Source organism: Lathyrus oleraceus, chromosome 5, assembly GCF_024323335.1.
Source record: "Lathyrus oleraceus cultivar Zhongwan6 chromosome 5, CAAS_Psat_ZW6_1.0, whole genome shotgun sequence".
Taxonomy (NCBI): Eukaryota; Viridiplantae; Streptophyta; class Magnoliopsida; order Fabales; family Fabaceae; genus Lathyrus; species Lathyrus oleraceus.
The window spans coordinates 382172386-382185544 of NC_066583.1; the positions used below are offsets into that span (position 1 = coordinate 382172386).

The window sequence follows — 13159 nt, forward strand, 5'->3', positions numbered from 1 at the left end:
TTTATTTATTTTCTCGCACTCGCTTTACTTTATTTATTTTCTCGCACTAGCTTTACTTTATTTATTTCTCGCACTCGCTTTACTTTATTTATTTCTCGCACTCGCTTTACTTTATTTATTTCCCGCACTCGCACTACTTTTATTTACTTTCCGCACTCGCACTACTTTTATTTAAATTAAGATGCACCTTTACTTTACCATGTCTAACTAAACCTATAAGGTTAGAATGTAAGGATCGTAATTGAACCGATAATCCATACAATTGTTCGTAGAAACACTTAAGGGCTATTTTGACTTTCAACTTATGCTTTCCCGCACTTAATTTCCGTTGGGTAAGATCGAAAGCCGTCCAACGTCTTTTTAAACTTAGTTGTTTTTAACTATTTCAAATACAGCGAAAGCGCTTTGTTTAGTTCATTAGGAGTTTTCAACTTAAGAAGAAAAGAGATTTTAAAACTATTTTTGGACGCGTTTATAAGTTTAGAGTCTGGTTCGTAAGAACCTCTTTTGGTTAAGAAATCCAGGTTAAAATACTTTTCAACTTAGTCAAGATACTATATTTCTTAAAAATAGGTTTACTACTCTAACGCAATACGCGCCTTTTTATAAGTGACAATAAGAGGGTTTGATTAGGGAGTACAACTCGGTTCTGAATACGCGAAAGCGACAATTCCTGTTAAATTGGTTCTTTTCAAAGTAGGAAACACTGCCCATAAGTAGTTCTATTAGCAAGTACTTGGATTATTAATTGATTATGTGAATTACACTCGAGCCCGTCTTTATTAATTGAACTTAATTTAATACTTTACTTTTCATTGCACACTCTAAAAACCCCTATTTTGATTACCTTAGATAAACACCATAACAATAGATAACGATAGATTGACACTTGGTCTCTGTGGATTCGACAATCTTTTATATTACTTTGACGCGTTCGTATACTTGCGAAAAGCACACACCAAGTTTTTGGCGCCGTTGCCGGGGACCAATTTCGTCAAATTTTATACCCTGTTGTTATATCGTTTAGACTTAGGTTATTACCCGCCGGTCAATGCGAAGAACTCGCAGCACCGGAAGTTTAGTATACCCTCTGGCGGAACCTAAACGTTACGCTCACGCACGTTTTTTTTTCCATAGAATTAGGAGAGCTATGGACGAAGATCAAAACCAAAGACCTCTTAAAGATTTCTCCCAACCATCCAACGAAGAACCTAGTTCTAGTATAGTAAACCCAACCATCCCAGCTAATAATTTTGAACTTAAACCGTCCCTGTTGCAACTAGTGCAACAGAGACAATTCGCAGGTCTCGCTACTGAGAACCCAAACCAACATTTAAAAATCTTTCTCCAATTAGCAGACACTTTTAAAACCAATGGAGCTTCTCCTGAGGCAATCCGTTTAAGATTATTCCCTTTTTCCCTCAGAGATAAAGCCTTATCATGGTTAGATTCCCTTCCACCCAATTCCATTACGACTTGGGATAACCTTAGAAGAGTATTCCTTGCTAGATACTTTCCCCCAAGTAAGACCGCCGTTCTCCGAAACCATATAACTAGATTTACCCAGAACCAAGGAGAATCGCTGTTTGAAGCTTGGGAGAGATATAAAGAGCTATTAAGAGCATGCCCACATCATGGTTTAGAAAATTGGTTAATCATTCAGACCTTCTATAATGGACTTCACTATAACACTAAGATGACCATCGACGCTGCCGCAGGCGGTGCGCTGATGAACAACCCTTATCCTAAAGCTAGTGCCCTCATCGAAGATATGGCTCAAAACCATCAATCATGGGGAGTCGAACGAGCGACAGTTGAGAAGAAGGAAGCCCAAGGAGGAGTGCATGAACTAAACTCTATAGACATGATGCAAGCTAAAATGGATGCATTAGCCCTTAAGGTTGAGCATATGTGCATAAACCCGAATACTGTAGCCACAGTTTCGTCGGATTGTGAGATATGTGGAACCAAAGGACACCAATCTGCAAAATGCAGTCTATTAAACGAAACCCACTCTGAGCAAGTGAACTACACCCAAGGGAACCCAAATTCGAGTACCTATAACCCTGGATGGAGGAATCACCCGAACTTCTCCTATAAGAACAATAACCCAATCCAAAATAATGCACCTCCTAGACAATCAGGTTACCAAGCCCCAAGATCAAATCAACCTATGCAACCTGTACCACCAAAGCCGAGCCTTGAGAAAATTATGAATTTTTTTTATCACTGCTCAAAACCAACAAAACAAAGAGTTCATGAACCAGAACATTCACGTTAATGAACTGATTACCCAGTTAGGAACCAAGGTTGACCAAATAGTTACTCACATCAAGATGCTTGAAACCCAGATCTCTCAGGTAGCTTTAAACCAAGCCCCCCAGACCACACCTGTAGGACAGTTCCCTGGACAACCTCAACAGAATCCGAGAGGACAAGCCAATGCCATTACCCTACGAAGTGGGAACGCTTATGATGAGCCACCAAACCCAAGATTGAGTGAGCCCGAAACTTCTAAGGAATATACCGAACCCACGAACAAATTAAAGGAACCAGAGGAATCTGAAAACTAGGAAAGTCAAGAAAAAGGAGAAGAACCTAAAGATAAAATTTATATACCACCCCCGCCATATAAACCACTGATACCATATCCGAAAAGACTCAAACAAACCCAAATCAATAACCAATATCAGAAATTTATTAAAGTTATAGAAAAACTTCACGTAGAAATCCCTTTCACAGAAGCCATCACCCAAATACCTTATTATGCAAAGTTTCTCAAAGACATCCTTACCAACAAACGTAGACTCAACGATCCGAAGCCCTTGGAATGCAATTCTATTTCCGAGAATAAGTTAGCCAAAAAGGATAAAGATCCTGGAAATTTCTCCATTCCTTGTCTTTTGGGTAGTCATGTCATCGAAAAATCTTTTCTAGACTTAGGAGCTAGTGTGAGCTTAATGCCTTTAGCAGTTTGTGAGAGGTTAAACTTAGGAGAATTACAGCCTACTAAGATGTCACTTCAGTTAGCCGATAGATCTGTTAAGTATCCGATAGACATTTTAGAAGATGTCCCTGTTAGAATAGGTCAGTTATTTATCCCTACTGATTTTGTTGTCATGGACATCAAAGAAGATAATGATATACCAATCCTTCTAGGTAGACCATTCTTATCAACTGCAGGAGCCATAATAGATGTCAAGAGAGGAAAGTTGACCTTTGAGGTAGGTGACGAGAAAATAGAATTTATACTTTCGAAATTTCTTATGGCACCTCTGATGGGAGACGCATGTTATGCCTTAGATATCATTGATGAGTGAGTTAGGGAATTAGAACAAGAAGAAATCATAAAAATAATTAAGTTGCCATCAACTCTCATATTGGAAGATGATGACTTTAGGAAACCCTACATCGATGATAACCTTTACGAATGTTTATCCCTTACCCCAGATCCTATGCCATGCCCTAAGAAACCAACCTTAGAACTTAAGGAACTGCCTAAGAACTTGAGATATGAGTTCCTCGATGAAGATATGAACCGTCCAGTTATAGTTAGTGCTACCTTGAGCCAAGAGGAAACAAACCAACTTTTAGATGTTTTACGAAGATATCCCTTAGCCTTAGGATATAATATCTCTGACCTGAAAGGTATAAGCCCATCCGTATGCATGCATCAGATTTCGCTCGAAGAAGATTCAAAGCCTTCCAGAGAACATCAGAGAAGAATAAACCCTATAATGAGTGATGTTGTTAAAAAGGAAGTTCTTAAGTTACTTGAGGCAGGTATAATCTACCAGATTTCGGATAGTAAGTGGGTGAGCCCTGTGCATGTAGTACCTAAAAAGGGAGGCATCTTAGTCGTGCAAAACGATAAAGGCGAACATGTAGCAAAACAAACAGAAGGAGGATGGCGGATGTGTATAGATTATCGAAAGTTAAATAAAGCAACCAGGAAGGATCATTTCCCTTTACCATTTATAGACCAGATGTTGGAGCGTCTAGCCAGACGCTCTTACTTCTGCTATCTGGATGGATACTCAGGATTCTTCCAAATACCTATCCACCCCGAAGATCAAGAAAAAACTACCTTTACATGCCATTATGGAACTTTTGCCTACAAACGAATGCCATTCGGCCTCTGTAACGCCCCAGCTACTTTCCAACGCTGCATGATGTCAATCTTTGCAGATTACCTAGATGGTATCATGGAAGTATTTATGGATGATTTCTCGGTTTGCGGATTTGATTTCCACGGTTGTCTTGCTAACCTTAAGAAAATCTTGGAGAGATGCGTGGAGGTGAACCTCGTGCTAAATTGGGAAAAGTATCATTTCATGGTGACCGAAGGGATTGTTTTAGGACATATAGTTTGCAAAAAAGGTATAGAGGTAAATAGAGCTAAGATAGAAGTTATAGAGAATCTAAAACCACCAAAAACTATCAGAGAAGTCTGAAGTTTCCTTGGACATGCTGGATTCTACCGGTGTTTTATTAAGGGCTTCTCCAAAATAACTAAACCTTTAACTGGCCTTTTAATGAAAGATGCTGAATTCATTTTCTATGAAAAATGTAATGAAGCATTTAATCTTTTAAAGCAAGCATTAATATCAGCACCTATTATGAAACCCCCTTATTCGTCAGAACCTTTTGAGATAATGTGCAACGCTAGTGATTATGCCGTTGGAGCCGTTCTAGGACAAAGGAAAGATAAAAAATTATATGCAATTTATTATGCCAGTAGAACCCTAGACGCTGCCCAACTTAACTATGCAACAACTGAAAAGGAATTACTCGCTGTAGTCTTCGCTATAGACAAATTTAGATCTTATCTAGTAGGAGCAAAAATTATAGTTTACACCGATCATGTTGCCATTCGTTACCTATTAAGTAAAAAAGATGCCAAGCCCAGGTTACTCCGATGGATTCTGTAACTACAAGAGTTTGATTTAGATATAAGAGATAAAAAAGGCACTGAAAATGTAGTAGCTGATCACCTTTCTAGGCTAGAACACCTAAAACCAGACTTAGTACCCATAAATGATGATTTTGCCTATGATAGACTGATATCTAGACTAGAAACCATTGAAGACGATAGCCTAGGCCCTCATGAGCACTTCCAAAAATCCTTAGCAGTAAGTAACGTACCATGGTATGCAGACTTTGTTAATTACCTAGCTGCTGATATCGTACCCCCTGATCTTGACTACCACCGCAAGAAGAAGTTCTTCAACGATGTGAGAAACTTTTATTGGGACGAACCACTCCTTTTCAAAAGGGGTAAAGATGGCATTTTTCGCCGTTGCGTTCCAGAAGAGGAGGTAAAAAGTATAATTGAGCATTGTCACTCTGCACCCTATGGTGGACATGCGAGCACCTCTAAGACATACGCCAAGATTCTTCAAGCTGGCCTATTCTGGCCTACCATATGGCGTGATGTCCATGCTTGCATTGTCAAATGTGATAGATGCCAACGCACTGGAAACATTTCAAGGCGTGACGAAATTCCTCAAAGAAACATTCAAGAAGTAGAACTCTTCGACGTATGGGGTATAGATTTCATGGGACCTTTCCCACCATCCTTAGGAAACAAGTATATCTTAGTAGCTGTGGACTGCGTGTCTAAGTGGATTGAAGCCATAGCTGCACCCACAAACGATACTAGGGTAGTGATCAAGCTATTTAAGAACTATATATTCCCTAGATTTGGAACACCATGTTTAGTCATAAGCGATGGAGGATCACACTTCATATCGAGAATATTTGATAAACTTTTTAAGAAAATATGGAGTTAGGCATAGAGTAGCAACACCATACCATCCACAGACTAGTGGCCAAGTAGAAGTATCCAATAGGGAGATAAAACAAATCCAAGAAAAAACTATTTCAATATCTAGGAGAGACTGGTCTCAGAAGCTTCAAGAAGCATTATGGGCCTATAGAACCGCTTTCAAAACCCCCATAGGAACTACTCCCTACCAACTAGTCTATGGAAAATCCTGTCACTTACCTTTCGAATTAGAGCATAAGGCCTATTGGGCCATTAAAACTTTGAATTTAGACTACCTGACCGTTGGTGAAAAGCGTATCTTTGACATTCAGAAACTAGAAGAACTCAAGCAATCTGCCTACGAGAATGGCAAGATATACAAAGAAAGAACAAAAGCCTGGCAAGACAAAAGAATAGTTAAGAAAGATTTCAATATAGGCGACCCTGTTCTCTTGTTCAACTCTAGGTTACGACTTTTCCCTGGGAAGTTGCGCTCGAGATGGACTGGCCCTTTCAAAGTATCCAAGATTCTGAGATCCGGAGCCGTAGAAATCAAGAAAGAAACCTGTAGTCCATTCATTGTAAATGGACAAAGACTGAAGCTATACGAAGGAGGAGGCATTCCAACAGACTACTCAAGACACACACTGATTGATCCACCGATTCCTACTGCTGCAGGTATATAAATTCCGATCGTCAAGCTAATGACGTTAAACAAGCGCTGCATGGGAGGCAACCCATGGTTTCTTACCTTGTTTTACTTTTTTTGCATTTACTTTATATTTTTAATTTTTAATTTTTTTTATAGTTTTTTTTATCATATTTTCACCGAGACTAAATATTTGAAATGTTTGTATTTTCAGGATCCCTTTTCTAACTTTTACAGGATGCAGGACTTCGACGATATGCACGTAGCCTATAGGGATGATGCCCAGAGATAGCGCTACATAGCTCTTTATCAGCGCCCTATGGCGCCCACATGTTATCCAGATCAGCACTGCATGGAAGCACTGAGCATTGAGCCAAGTATCCGATTTCTGAGCCACCAGCTCCATTGGGACGAGTTCGCTGACGATCTGAGCAACACCTATAGGAACTTGACATTGGAGTTCCTCAGTTCATTTGATTATGACGCTTACTCTGGACCGGGTTGGTATGCTGCTTTCAGGCTCTTTGGAGTTGAGTACTCTTTCAGCCAGAAGGAGTTCGGTGACCTATTAGGCTTCCAGACCACCCCTGACGCTATCCCTGAGACACCGATGGGATACTTTCTAGGGAAGGAAGTGGAAAAGTTCTAGAGTGACATCTCAGGTGGAGGGAGCCAGGATCCTTCTACTCAGTTATCCCAGGCTATACATAACCCTGCTTTTAGATACTTCCAGATGATACTGGCACACTCCTTCCTAGGGAGACCAGATACTGAGACATTACTGAGTGAGGAGGAGATCTTCCTACTATTTTATGCATCCCAGTCTCGCCCAGTAGCATGTGGGAACTTTTTGTTATGTGGCCTCAGCGGTGTTTCCAGATCGTCCGAAGGAGTCATTCATGTAGGAGAGATCATCACACAGATTGCCATCTCCTTAGGTCTATCTCGCAAGCTATTACATCTTCGGACCTACTGTGGGTACACTACCATGGATATCGAATTTTGCTTGACCAGAGGGTTGATGAGGAAATCCTCCTTCAACCCAAGACAGTTCAGATTGCTGGTCGATAGCGAGGCGATTCATTATTTTACACTACCTGATTCTATGATGACTAGTGTTCATGACCCAACGAACTGGAGTTATGCCTTGGAGTGTCAGGGAGAGACTATCGAGGAGCCGAGATCACCACCTATTGATGAGCATACGCCTACACCACCTTCACCCAGGATCACTATATTCTCTAACAATTTATCATTGCAGACCCCAGACATCCGCACCCAGATTGCAGAGTGTCGTAGAGAGATTGCCGGGCTTAGACAGGAGGTGGCTGACCTCACCTTACAGATGGGAGTATCCGACCTCACACACGCTACCGAGGCTGACTGTTTATACCAGGAGATCGCCGAGCTTCGCTAGGAGATAGCCATGCTTCGTGGATCTACTCAGGCAGACGAACCCCCTACTATTTGATTTTACCATCTCATTTTATTTTGTCTCATTTATGCTTATATTTTTCGCATTTACCTAACTTATTTTATATCATTGCATTTGGGATATTTTCTTAACTATGTCAGCACATTGATATTTCTACATATATATATATATATATATATATATATATATATATATATATATATATATATATATATATATATATATATATATATATATATATATATATATATATTATATATATAGTTTAATTATATTAATTGTTTATTTATTTATTTTTTAATCTAATGTTTAAATTTTATTTTTATAAAATTATGCAAGCCTTATGTCAATAGGAAATTACAGTGCAAACGCTATCCGGACCCCCCAACCTAAAAGACAACGAGAAGCCCAAGTCAAATGACCAAAATCGGCCCAGCCAAATTTAGCCTTGTGGCGCTCGCCATAGATGCTGTGGCGCCCGTCACAGCGTCTGTATAAGCTCGGGGCAGACTCCCATTTTTTACCATTTTCATACTTTCAAACCTTCAAAACCCATTTTCCACCTTGCAAAAACGCCCTTGAACCCCACAAAAGCTCCCACATTTCTCATCTTCACACCATACAAATCATTTTCCCAACTTCCATTTTCATTTTCATCCGTCGAATTTCATAAAAATCCCACCTTTTTACAAACCCATCTTCATCTTCTTCATCGCATTGCAAGAGCTAAATAATGGAGTTCAATGGATTTATCCTTCGAGGAGGGAAACCGGGAGATAGGCAAAGGAAGATTATCGAAAGATTGCAAAATCGGGAAATTCTTCCGACAAGGTATGTGGATGAAAATTGTCTTTACACTTTGGGTATCTATCATAGCATTTTTTATTTATTAGATAATTTAGGCTTGCATACTATCTTTTCAAACAAAGAACCTACCTTTGAGCGATTGACAATCGAATTTTTAAGTTCCTTAATTTATATTGTCAATCCTAACACTTCTAGCACAATTGGTACTGTCAAATTTAGAATGTTTGCTATTGAATATGAATTCAGTACCGACAAACTAGCAGGCCTGTTAGGTATTCCTCATGGAGACGATGCTATTTGTGAGGCCCCTTTGGATTCAGATTGGTCGGTCGAGGTGTTTTCCTTCTGGCAGAGATTGTCAAACACTTCCAAAAATTCTTTTGAAGGAATTCTTGCCTCGACCATCCATAACCCAGCCATCAGAGTTTTTAGATATCTGTTGGCATGTACTATTTTTGGCCGGGAGAATCCAAACAAGGTCAACGCTCGAGAACTTCTATTTTTGCAAGGAAGGCTCACAAATAGAAGAATTAATTCGGTCCCGTTTATGCTCGCTCATATGGGTTTAACTCTTAATAAAGCGGGACCTATAGTTTTCGGAGGACTCATTACGTCTACTGCTCGGGCGCTTAACCTGAACAATGAGATAGCTACCCTAGATCCCTTACCTCCTCGCACAATCAACCTAAAATTTCTGAGAGATATGAAACTGTGCCGATAGAGGAGATAAGGAGGCTATGTGTTGTTTTACCGTGCACTAGACGTACTGATGTACGTAATGAAAGGAATTGGACCTTTGTTTTAGATGCTCCACCTGTTTTGGGTCCACTTCCTCCTAATGTTCCTGATGAGGAGGGACACGACACTGATGATGAATATGATCGGAGAGAGCGATCTCCCGTACCTCATGTGTCCCCCCATCACCCATCAACACCATACACCGCACCATCTTCTTCTTTTGCAGGTTCTGCTCTTGGCTTTTATATTACAGAGGAGATGTGGCATGACCACATGGCTAGAGAGCAAAGGCATGATGACCTACTCTCTACCATCCGACAACAACTGGCGGATAACATGAGCTTCATGCAAGAATCGCAACGGAGGACAAATAGATCCTATGAGACTGTTGTACAGTCCCTGCTTACGATCACAAATGAGCAAGCCCGTCAGCAACACTACCACCGTCAACATACTGCACTCATAGAAGCCACTCAGGGTTCCATGTTGGGTAATCTTCGAGAGGTGAGGACTGCTCAGGATGCCTTACAGGCCAGGATGGATCAGAGAGACCGTCATTGTAGCCGATCCCGTCGTCCACCTCAGGATGGCGAAGGTACCAGTGGTCAGCCGTAGGATGTCAGGTGACTCTCCCCTTATCTTATTTCAAAACATTTGGGACAATGTTCGATTTAAGTGTGGGAGGAGACTTTATCGCTTTCTATTTTTCTTTGCTGTTTTTAGTTAGTTTGTTTATTTTTATTGCTTTTTAGTTGTTTACTTCATTTCATTTTGCTTTTAGTATAAGTGTTTTAGATAATGCATGAGTCTGACGAGTCACCAATATAGTGTATCTTTAGTACAGTCTAATCTCCCCATTCCTTTAGCCCTACCAAAATTTTTTTGCAAAAAGAAAACGGTGTTATTCTGAAATTTTTGGGTTTTTAAGACGGGTTTGAGTAAGGTTGCGGTGACTTGGGAGAACTTTTTGAAACATCAGTATTGTTTTAGCACCATAGACTTCATGAATATAGGAATCACTCCCGAAACCCCATATACCATGGCCTTAATCATCATTTCAGTATAAGTCCTCAGTAGTTTATTCCAGCAGTCGGCTCCGGTCTACGCATCCTCTACGTAGGGGACCGATGAACATAAGTGAATGATCCAGTGAAATAAATAAAAGAAAGCAAAAAGGCAACTCAGGTATATGTGACCCTCACAAAGTCATTTAAACCAAAAAGTTTGTAAAAATTTGCTACAAAAGAAAAAGAAAAAGAAAAAGAAAACCTCATCCACTGTTAGTTGGTTCAGAGGTATCTGACGCTGAACTTGGTAGGGTGGATTATGATCCGATCCCCCACAACTGCAGTTGGGTCAAATAAAAGGGTTTACACAGATTTATGTGCCAGGAACCCCATGTTTAGATCATAATCACTAACAGGTCACTCTGCTATGAAGCATGTACGGACAACGAGTTTAATGTGATTGCGCTTGAATGAAAAGGACACACAAAGAGACAAAGAGGAAGACCTAGGTATTATGGGATAATATGGGTTGGTTAATATAGGAATGGAGTTTATGTCCGTATTTGCGGATAAGTGTCATCATGATACCCTTAGTTCACTCAGTTAGTACCTATCACTGCATCCCGACATGAACTTAGAAATCTTTTAGCCCGAATCACTCGTTGACACCAGTTTTTCTTCTATGAGCTTTTTAGTGTTTTGCTTGAGGACAAGCAAGCGTTTAAGTGTGGGAGAATTTGATGACACTGAAATTCACCGTATTTTCGACTCCGATTTCGCATGCATTCTAGTTCTTTTATTATCATTTTGTTATGTTATTACTATGTTTCTCTTTGTTTTCAGATTTTCAGTCTAATCGGAGCCCCGATCGAGAAAATGAGTGAAAACAAGCTAAAAACCCTAAAATTAAGCATTTCACACTTGTGGCTCCCACTGTGGCTGGCGCCATGGGTCCAGCCATGACGTGTCCTAGCTCAACTTCCCTCAACTGCCACGTTCCCCACTACCCCCACTTGGGCGTCACACTTTGCTCTTGTGGCGGGCGCCACAAGAAGAAAAGTTTTCCCTCCCAATTTCAAACTGAAGGGCATCCTTGTCTTTTCCATTATTTTACTTGTCTATAAATAGAGACTCGAATTCATTTGTTTAATCATCCAAAATTAGAGCAGATGCAAAATTAGAGCAAACTTAGTTTCACTTAGGCATATATTCAGTATTTTAAAGTGGTAATTGCTTCGCATTGGGGTGTTACCACAATTGTGTAATCAAGTCTGTGATCGAGTCTGTAATCGAGTTTGGAGCACTTTGGAAGGAAGTTAATCCTGCCGCCATTTTCATTTCCTCTTCGCATTTTATTCAACCCTCCGATTGGAGCAGGTTTTTATTGCTTTGCCTTTATCTAATTTATTTTCTCGCACTCGCTTTACTTTATTTATTTCTCGCACTCGCTTTAATTTATTTATTTTCTCGCACTCGCTTTACTTTATTTATTTTCTCGCACTCGCTTTACTTTATTTATTTCTCGCACTCGCTTTACTTTATTTATTTCTCGCACTCACTTTACTTTATTTATTTCCCGCACTCGCACTACTTTTATTTACTTTCCGCACTCGCACTACTTTTATTTACTTTCCGCACTCGCACTACTTTTATTTAAATTAAAATGCACCTTTACTTTACCATGTCTAACTAAACCTATAAGGTTAGAATGTAAGGATCGTACCGTACAATTGTTCGTAGAAACACTTAAGGGCTATTTTGACTTTCAACTTAAGTTTTCCCGCACTTAATTTCCGTTGGGTAAGATCGAAAGCCATCCAACGTCTTTTTAAACTTAGTTGTTTTTAACTATTTCAAATACAACGAAAGCGCTTTGTTTAGTTCATTAGGAGTTTTCAACTTAAGAAGAAAAGAGATTTTAAAACTATTTTCGGACGCGTTTATAAGTTTAGAGTCTGGTTCGTAAGAACCTCTTTTGGTTAAGAAATCCAGGTTAAAATACTTTTCAACTTAGTCAAGATACTATATTTCTTAAAAATAGGTTTACTACTCTAACGCAATGCGCGCCTTTTTATAAGTGACAATAAGAGGGTTTGATTAGGGAGTACAACTCGGTTCTGAATACGCGAAAGCGACAATTCCTGTTAAACTGGTTCTTTTCAAAGTAGGAAACACTGCCCATAAATAGTTCTATTAGTAAGTACTTGGATTATTAATTGATTATGTGAATTACACTCGAGCCCGTCTTTATTAATTGAACTTAATTTAATACTTTACTTTTCATTGCACACTCTAAAAACCCCTATTTTGATTACCTTAGATAAACACCATAGCAATAGATAATGATAGATTGACACTTGGTCTCTGTGGATTCGACAATGTTTTATATTACTTTGACACGTTCGTATACTTGCGAAAAGCACGCATCAACCAACATTTGACCAGATGGCGTTCGCCACCTACTGCTGTGAGAGTTTTGAGGCTTCTAGGAGGTCTCAATCATTTATTTTTTATGCTATACAGCAGCAGTTTCAGAATACCTTTCTTGCGCCCGAAGCCCGCACTTTTCCGTCCCAGGCGGAGTATGCTGCTTATTCTAATTGGCCTGAGGGCAGGCCAACATTTATGGGGGGTGCAGAAGATGGTGGTGCGACCCATGATGATGAGATGGAAGATGTCCTTGGATCCGTAGGTGGTGGACATGATGAGGAAGATTGAGGATTTTGTTTGAGTAGTAGTAGATTTTTATTTTGAGT

The 13159-nt window shown here is 39.7% G+C and overlaps 1 non-coding gene across 1 annotated transcript; it reads right to left on the reverse strand.

The window, feature by feature from the left end:
• Nucleotides 1-1534: 1534 nt before the first annotated feature.
• On the reverse strand, nt 1535-1641 carry LOC127090080 (small nucleolar RNA R71). Its single transcript, XR_007791614.1, has one exon. It is a non-coding gene; the product is annotated as a small nucleolar RNA R71 (small nucleolar RNA).
• Between the last annotated feature and the right edge of the window lie 11518 nt (nt 1642-13159).